At 45.1% G+C, this 9936-nt stretch overlaps 1 pseudogene; it reads right to left on the reverse strand.

Annotated features, from left to right (window-relative positions):
- Nucleotides 1-3202: 3202 nt before the first annotated feature.
- LOC128847730 (olfactory receptor 52E4-like) lies at nt 3203-7169 on the reverse strand (annotated as a pseudogene).
- Between the last annotated feature and the right edge of the window lie 2767 nt (nt 7170-9936).

Consider the following 9936-nt stretch of genomic DNA (forward strand, 5'->3'; position numbering starts at 1 on the left):
ACTAATATTCTATGACTCTATGGTTGAGGAGGGAGCCTCAGAGGCTGTTGGTGGCTTCACTGGAACCAGGGCAGAGACTGTTACTCTGCCAAGAGCTTTGTGAGGTGGGCCTGTGGTGAAGGAACTGTGAGTAACCCCCACTCTTGTTGGGAAAGTGCAGGCAAGGAAGGGGCACAGCAGAGAGACTGAGTCTGAAGAGAGGCAGAGTGATCAGTTACACATCACTCCTGACATATCAGGGTGCCACTCTGACGTATCCAGGGGCCTCCCGTTACCTTGTATATGTTGGTTCGATCAAAACAGTCCTATCCATCATATTATCATTTTGATCCTGTCTGTAAGTTGGGTCAGCATGTTTCCATTATCTGTGGGGAATATGCGCAAATTGGGGTGTTCTGGTACAACCCTGGGGAATGTGTTTACATAACATATGCCTAGTACGTCTTAGGTATGTGTATTTCTGTGGCATTAGCCCTGTTCTTGCCAGATTCTGTGTGCAGGGCCTGCCTCTTGCTCACAGCTTAACTTTGCTTTATATTAGCAAAGCCCTGGCTACTTTGGTTCAGGCTTCATACCAGGCCTGTGATACAAGGGTTTATCTGTCAGGCCTTCTTCTTACTACAGACCCATGCCACAGAATACTATTAATATTATTAGAATAGATTTATTCCTGGAGGTTCCCAAGGCATGCCATTGAGTGTGTACAGGACCAGCTGGGTGGAGGCACTGCCAAATTCAGGTACCTTAAGAGTAAAGGGACTTCAGCACTTGGATGCTTAGGATCTCCTTTAATGTCAACAACATCAGGCACCCAGGGACACAGGTGAGTGTTGCCCACTCCCGAGTGACCGAGAGAGGAAGGGGGGAATTACAAGAGGCTCATCTTAAATGTATACCCCAACCTAAAAAAAAACATTGTAAGAGAACCAAAAAGTGCCACCGTAGCTGAACAGCAAAGCAAACGAAGCAATGAGAGGCAAAAAGGATTAATTTAAACAGTGGAAGTTAAATCCTATCAAGGAAAATAGAAAGGAGCGTAAACTCTGGCAAATGAAGTTTAAAAATATAATTAGGAAGGCTAAAAAAGAATTTGAAGAACAACTAGCCAAAGAATCAGAAAGTAATAGCAAAAAAAAAAAAAATGCCAGGAGAAGGAACTACGAGGATGAACTATCATGGGTACTCTAAGAAGAATTCTGTGCTGAGTAAAGTACTTGCTCAAAAGGAGAAACAGAGTCGTTCTCTGGGCCAGGCAGGACAGATTGGAAATGATTACATAGGCTGAAGACAGAAGACAGTTATTCCTCCTTGGAGAGGGAAGATCCTTGATGAACGCTGCTGGGTACCAGGGAACATCAATGGATCTCAAGCCCTTATAGACCATACACCTGGAGCAAGCCAAACTAATAGGCTCTAGCCAGCCAACTTACTGACTAATGCCATCAAAGGAAGAGTACCGGTGAGTCTTCTAACCTCAAGTGTGAAGTCTGTGGGGTTGCATTCTCAGAACAGAACTGCAGAGGTACACTGGGATGAGGAAGTGGTTTCTCGGGTGAGGGTAACATTTGAAGAGAATGGATATGAGGTGCGGGTGACAAGGATGGAGAAGGGAGCACAAGTTACTTTTCCTCGAAAGACGTGGTGGGAGACTGCCAGTTCCAGTTCAAGCGCCACTCCAAGGGCTGGTTCCTGCACAGGTGGCTAACTTAGGGGGCTGCCTGAAAAGCATCAAGAAGTCTTTTCTAAGGATGAGGTGATCAATTTCAATGACCTTGTCACAGGTGTCCATGGCAGGCAAAAGAGGGCCAGTTAAATTGCTCTCAGTAAAACTAAAGATGCAGCCCAAAGTAGGAAAAGGACTTATGATCGCAAGTCCAGTGGGGCTCTCATAAGATGTGGTAACCATGTACGAGTTTGTAACCATAAATGCCGGGTCATAATAAAATACAGGGGAAGTGAGAGTCAAATCCCCACATTGCAGTTACTCACAATAATCCCAAACTGCCAATTTACACTATCCAGCCTGATCCTGAGAGAGTGGTACCTGGGGACCAGCTAAAACACTGAACTTTTAGTCCAAACAGGGCTCATAGGGTCATAGAGCATCATATCTGGAGGAGACTGAAACCAATGGGGCAAACGCAAACCCTGATGAAAATAGACAGATCCCTCAAATTGATCTGGTGTTACCTGGGGACAAGGGAATAGAAAATATGGGTAATGAGCCACAAGTCTTAAGAAAGTCCCAGAGATCTACTAAGGGTGTACTGACTATTAATCTTAGAGATGATTATGTTATTGGTTCTATGTAGTCTTTAATGAATATTATCATGTATAGTATAAAGAATAGGACATGGGATGTTAAATATGTTAAATGTTCTTTTATTAATTGTAAATTTTTTTTTATATAATATAATGCTGGTAAATGTTGATCATATGGGGCCCGGATATGCTGGTATGAACATTTTGGCTAAGGCAGACTTATAGTAAGGAGGAATGTTAAGAGTTGGCCCCTCACTAAACTTCAGTGAGGATCTTTGATTGGCCCTTTCCTAGTACCAAAAGGAAGGGGAAGGATCGAAACCAGGCCCCAGAGTCAATGAGGAGAGGCCAACATTCCCAGTCAGCCTGATTGACAGGGTGGGCAGGCCAATGCGGAAATGTGGAGGTGAGGAGATTCCCATCCTCTGTGTGAGCTGGGACTGCCTGGGCCAGAGCAGGATTGATCTAAGGAGACAGCAGGGGCCTGGGCAGAGCTGAGAGCAGAGCCACGCCGGCCAGAACCAGAGAAGTAGCCCAGAGAGTTCAGATGGGAGCAGAGCTGCAGCAACCCTAACCAGAGAGGCCAGAGAAGTAGTCCAGGGAGCTGGAGGCCAAGCAGCAGCACCATTGGGGTCGGGGCTGGGGCTGGAGAAGTCTGGAGCTGGGTTCAGTGTACAGTTGGGGAGAGCAAGGGAGACCCTGGGCAGAGGGACCAACGCAGGGAAATAACCCCCCAGTCAAGAGGCCTTGCAGGCCAGAATTGGAGAGGAATCATAATTCTGTTGGGTGAGGTCGACACTGTAGAGAAGGGCCCTAACACCTAAAGCCTGAGACATATGCCCACTGCCAGAGCAAGTGTCCAACCCGCGGCATCCCTGCAGCACAGCCAGGGCCTGGGCAAGAGGCCTGGGGCATGTGAGGGACAGACTGTGAACTTCCCTTACACTCCGGAGAAGGCTGGTTTTGGAGTCTCTGTAGAAGAATATGGGGTTACGTGTTTTTCTTTATCCTTTTCATATTTCCTTCTTTTTTTTTTTTTTTGGTTGGTGTTCAATGTTGAAAAGGTATGATAAGGTGGATAAGGAAAAGTTATTTACTTATTCCCATAATACAAGGTTTAAAACAAATAAAAGGAAGTTCTTCTTCACGCAGCGCACAGTCAACTTGTGGAACTCCTTACCTGAGGAGGTTGTGAAGGCTAGCACTATAACAGCGTTTAAAAGAGAACTGGATAAATTCATGGAGGTTAAGTCCATTAATGGCTATTAGCCAGGATGGGTAAGGAATGGTGTCCCTAGCCTCTGTTTGTCAGAGGATGGAGATGGATGGCAGGAGAGAGATCACTTGATCATTGCCTGTTAGGTTCACTCCCTCTGGGGCACCTGGCATTGGCCACTGTCGGTAGACAGGATACTGGGCTAGATGGACCTTTGGTCTGACCCGGTACGGCCATTCTTATGTACAGAGTACCCTAGATCACAAAGGAAGGAGAGCACCTGGCATCTGTGGAGACCATCCCTAGAGCCTCTGGTGTTCAATGTTCAAAAGATGGTTGGCTTCATTGTGAGGGCTGAGAATGATCCTCACGGGCAGGAGGATCCCCAGCCGGCCTTACAACAATCCCTGAAAGGCAGGAGGGAGTCACAGAAGTTGCAGGCCCACCAGTAGACCAGGATGTCCTGACTTCCGGTTACCCTCCACTCCTCCAAAACAGCCCTCATGGCCCAGACGATGAGATGGAAGTCTCCCCAATGCTGGAGAGAGAGCTTCACCTTATGCTTGAAACCACAGGTGTCCACCAGAAAATGGTGAAGCTCATCCTGCAGCACAGTGTGGGACAGGATTGCGGACCCATGATCATCATCTGGCTGGGCCCCCATTACGACCCCATGGCCCACGGAGATAGGCAAAGCGGGGGCAGACCACTGGCATGGTTACTGTGCCTGTGGCTCTATGCAACCCTTCTTTGTCTCCAGAAAGGGATAGGGAGGTGGAGGGAAGAGAGTAGCCCCTAAAGGGTCAGGGAGGGGAGACCAAAAAAATGCCCTCTGAGGTTTGTTCAAGGACAGGAGAAATGACACGACCCCTAGGTGTCAGCAATACAGAAGATGGAGGGGAAAGAAATGAGCAACGTGGCAGGGGTAGGAGTGGGGCTGGGGCCAGGAACGGGATTAGGAGCAGGGGCAGAAGTCTGATCGGGAACCCCAGGAGTGAAACTGCTGAAGGAATGAGAGAGAGTCTCCTTGTTTCCTCTGCACCAAAAGTACAGGCACAACAACGGAGGCCAGTGTTACATGAGCTGATCACATGCCTTTGCATGTTTCAGTGAGTCATAGCAGAGGCCATAAACTGTATTCTAGCCAGAATGTCCCCATGTAAGTCCATCAGGTGGGGATAAGTTTCTTCCATGGCACATGGTATTCATTGTTGGGCCATCCACTTGACTATTTCATTCAAATTGTGCTGGATACACTGAATGTAAACTACCTTGTGGGAGTTACCACAGGAGCAAACACATAGTCAATATTCACAACTGCAAAATCATATTCAGCAAACCATAACTTTTACATTGGCACCTCACATGACATATTTTTTACTACATTTGTTACAAATATATAACAGTGGTGAATATGGGGGTGCCAATGTGTTGCATTGGGGTACAGCTGGGAGAAGAGATGACTAAGGGGGGATGTGAGAGAGGTCTATAGAATCATGACTGCTGTTGAAAAATTTAATCAGGAAATGTTATTTACTCCCTGACATAACACAAGAACTAGGGGTCACCCAATCAAAGTATCAGAGGGGTAGCCGTGTTAGTCTGAATCTGTAAAAAGCAACAGAGGGTCCTGTGGCACCTTTAAGACTAACAGAAGTATTGGAGTATAAGCTTTCATGGGTGAATGCCCACTTCATCAGATGCAAGACTGATGAAGTGGGCATTCACCCATGAAAGCTTATGCTCCAATTCTTCTGTTAGTCTTAAAGGAGCTACAGGACCCTCTGTTCCAATCAAAGTAATAGGCAGCAGGTTTAAAAAGAAACAAAATGAAGTATTTCTTCACAGTCAAACTGTGGAACTCTCTGCCAGAGGACGTTGTGAAGCCAAAACTATGACCTGGTTCCAGTGAGAACTAGATAAGTTCATGTAGGATAGATCCATCAAGGGCTATTGGCTAGGATGGACAGGGATGTTGTCTCTAGCCTCTGTTTGCCAGAAGCTGGGAGTGAGCAACAGAGCATGAATTACATGATGATTGCCATGTTCTGTTCATTCCCTCTGAAGCACCTGGCACTGGGCACTGTCAGAAGACAGGATACTGGGATACATGGACCATTGGTTTTACCCAGTATGGCCTTCTGATCTTCTCATTTAGACCCCAGATGTATAGGACCCCTACTGTAACCCACTCCCCTCCCAGAGCTGAGATAGATCCCAGGAGTCCTGATGGGGTCTCTCTCTCCAAAGAGTTAGTAACAAAGTAAGAATAAACATTAAAATATTGAAACTAACCAGTATCCCTTAAGAGACTTGCCACAAGATGTGGGAACATATTAGTATTAGTGATGATTGGGTCCAATATTTATTTAATATTCTTTCATATATATATGGGAAGTGGAAATGATCCAGCAACTGACAAGAGGAGGGGAAGAGAGGATCAAGTGACAGGGCAGGGCCTTGGGGAGAAGACACACAGCAGAGGCAGAGCCCTGACAGAACAGGTGGGGCAAGATCGCAGTTTCAGGAGTCCAGAGACCAGCAATTAGAAAAGTTTCAACCCAGTGTAGTGTACATAGACTGATTCCCCTGTTTATCATGCTGACACAACACAGTAAGGACAGGGAAGGGTTTAATGTCCCTCTGACTGTCCTGTAAGTGACTAAGGAAGAGGGCCCATCACCTTGCACCAGCCATCTCTGCATGGACCTCGGTCTGAGAGCCAGAGCACAAGAAGAAAATATGTAGGTGTCTTTATGAGTAAAGAGCCGTAGCAGCCTTCCCCGGGTTTGTTTGGTCCTCATCCCTTAGATGATGGGGAGTAGCAAGGGGGGCACCAGAAGGTACATATTGACAATGAGAACGAGGAAGTGCAGTGGCACATTATGGCCAAACCAGTGTGTGAGAGAGGAGAAGAAATCTGGGATGTACAAAGCTGAGATGGCACAAAGGTGAGAGGTGCAGGTCCCAAAAGTTTTGAGCTGGGCATCCTTCATGGGGAGGCGGAAGATGGCCCTGAGGATCTGAGTATAGGACACAGCGATGAAAAGCACATCCATTCCGATCACAGAGAAAAGATCAAACAGGCCGTAGTAACTACTGATATGGATATCAGCACAGGCCAGGTTCACCACAGCTATGTGCTCACAGTAGGAGTGGGGGATGATGTTGGTTCTGTAATATGGCCAGCGCCTCGCCAGGAAGGGATAGGGTAATCTGAGTATGCCACTTTGCAGCACCATGGCCAGGTCTATCTTGGCCACAACAGAGTTTCTCAGGATGGTGGAATGTCTCAGAGGATCGCAGATGGCCATGTAGGAATCAAAAGCAATGGCAACAAGGATTCCAGACTCCATCGCTGAGAAGCAGTGAATGAAGTACATCTGGGTGAGGCAGGCACTGAAACTGATCTCCCTGGAATTGAACCAGAAGATGTTCAGCATTTTGGGTAGGGTGGATGTGGACATGACCAGGTCGGTGATGGCCAGCATACAGAGGAAATAGTACATGGGCCCATGGAGGTTTGTTCCATCTTCACGATGAACAGGATGGTGAAGTTTCCCAAGACAGCTATGGTGTACACGGTGCAGAAGGGTATGGAGATCCAGACATGGGCTGTCTCCAAGCCAGGAATTCCAAGTAGGATGAAGGTGGAGGGGTTGGTGAAGTTGGTTGTGTTGGAATCTGACATAGAGTAGGGGAGAAGGTGTCCAACTCTGAAGCAGAATGGGGTCTCCTGCATGAACTGTATGTTCTCCTGACTTTCTGTGTGTGCCTAGGATGCATGAAAGGAGAGACAATATTAATATGAGACACTACATGCACTACTGGAGGCTGTTCTCATGAGTGAACCAGATTGATCGCTCTTCACACACTGAAAAATTACATTTTAATTATTCAGTGAAAACAACTATGAACAATTACCCTACTAAATCGAATTCCATATTTTCTGGGGCTCCCTGCGTTAATAATTCCTACAATTTGTGATGGGGAAACCTTAATAGGCACAGCTGGAAACACAAGTGTGGATACTGGTTATCCATCATTGTTCCTTAATGCAATGAGAGCCAGGCTAGTGAGTCCATACAGTAAGGTGTTCCCCATTCATCAAGTTGCTCGATACCTGACAGTGGAAATGGCCAAACTTTGGAAGACATGTGCCAGGAGAAACATCCCTACTAGAACATAGTTTAGAGAAAAGACCTGGGTGCCATTGATAAATAGCTCAAGAGAAATACCTGCTCATTCACAGCAGTGGCCAAAACAAAAGCAATGTTCATATCCCTAAGATATGGGATGGAGAATAACATATTCTGGATATGTGTTCCGTTTTGGTCACTCAGTCTCTATAAATGATATAGCATACATAAAAGGCATTTCCAGGACAGGCTATGGGAATGGGGGAGGCAGCCATATGCTAACAGATAGAAAAGTCTGGGACTCTTTAGTTTACAGAAGAGAGAAAGAAGGGAACATATGATATAGGAGAGGAAAATAAAGTATGATACTGATTTACATGTAAATGGACAAACAGAGAACAGTTTCCAGTGATAGACACTTAATGCTCCCAGAGGACTAATTCCCCAAAGCTGAGGAAAACTATCAGCCAAATTGATTGGGAGGAAAAAAATATACAGAAAAATGATTGAAAATTGGTAGTTCTTTTGTAGAAAAAGTCATGATATTACAAAAAGTGAACAATTTTGGGTAAAAACCCAGTTTGGTGGCAAAGTGAAGGCAACAATTGGGTGGGGGAAGGAATATGTAACAAAGGGAAAAGGGAAAATAGATAGCCAAGCATAGAAATCGGAAGTTATGAAAATTCCTAAGGGACGTTAAGTCATCTGGGTAAACTCCATGTTTGACAGGGCTATGGATCACAAAAAGGAGGTTATTAAGTATATTAACAAAAAGAGAAATAACAGAAAAGTGTTATGGCAAGTCCTGTGTTAAATGTAAAGTATTAAAAATAAAGGGAAAGTGTTTTTATAAAAGATTTGACAAGGTTAAGAAACGATGGATAAACTGGTATGGGATTAGTTAAAATAAGTCTAGAAATGTAATTAATGCCAATCAACAACAAGGTTTATGGAAAACAGAACTTGTAAAATAAACCTGATTTCATGTTTTTATGATAGTACACATTGGTTGATCAAGTGTACACATTTGGTGGATCAAGGGAACCATGCAGATGCAAAGAACCTTGATTTCTCAGAGACATTAGACTTAGTAGGGGAAAATATTGAGTTAAAACATGAACACTTTACAATATCAGTTGGGAATATGTAAAATGGACTGAAAACTGGCTAACTGATGGATCTCAGAAAGCTGTTGTTAATAGGCCTTTGGCCTAGAACTGATCCCTGCTGAATCCCACTACAAACCCCCATTCACTGACAATGCTATTCAATATTTTCATTAATGATCTGGAAGGAAATAGAAAATCACTGCAGCTAAAATTTGCAGATCACCCAAAGATTGGCAGAGTAGATACAATGAGGAGGCCAGGGCAGGCATACCAATTGATATGGAGCCTTTGAAATGTGGGGCTCATGGAAACAAAATGTTTTAATACAGTCAAATGCAAAATGATCGTCTTGGAACAGGGAATGCAGGCCCGACCCACAGACTACAGTACTGTATTATGGAATGCAAGGACCCTGAAAAGGATTTAGGGGACATTATGGACAACCAGCTCATCGTGAGCTCCCAGTGTGATGCTGTAGCATAAAGGGATGATGTGATCCTTGGATGCATAACCAGGGGAGTGGTGAGTTGGAGCAGGGGGAAGATTTCACCTCGGCATATAGGATTGGTGAAACAAACTGCATCCAGTTCTAGGGTCCATATGTGAAAAAGGACATTGAAAACTTGGAGAGGGGGCAGAAAAGAGCCACAAAAATGATTGTTGGATGGAGAAAAAGCCAGGCCATTAAACTTGAAAGTGTATTTCACTTTAATTTATCAAAAAGATGATCAAGTGGAAACTTTCACAGGGAGAAAATCATGGGTAATAATGGGCTCTCTAATCTACCAGAGAAAGGCTGAGCAAGACCGAAGGGCTGGAAGCTGAAGCCAGGCAAATTCCAGCTAGAAATTAGGGTCAAATATTTAGCTCTGAGGGTGATTAACCGCTGGGACACACTGAGAAGGGAAGTGTTGGATTCTCCAATTCCCCATGTTGGCAGATCGAGACTGGATGTTTTTTTCTGGAAGATCTGCTTCAAGAGTTGTTTACAGTTAAAATGCTACAGCGGCCCTGCGATAGGGATTCCGTGTAGACACTACTTTCTCCAATGGCAGGGGTTGTCCCCTCAGCATAGTTAATCCACCTTCCTGTGAGATGGTAGATGGAAGAATTCACCTCATGCTGTCTACACCAGGGTTAGGATGATATAGCTACATCTTTCTGGGGTTTCAAAAAAGGCAAATGCAATGTTAGGTTATATTAGCAGAAG

The sequence above is a fragment of the Malaclemys terrapin genome, chromosome 1 (genome assembly GCF_027887155.1).
Source record: "Malaclemys terrapin pileata isolate rMalTer1 chromosome 1, rMalTer1.hap1, whole genome shotgun sequence".
Taxonomy (NCBI): domain Eukaryota; kingdom Metazoa; phylum Chordata; order Testudines; family Emydidae; genus Malaclemys; species Malaclemys terrapin.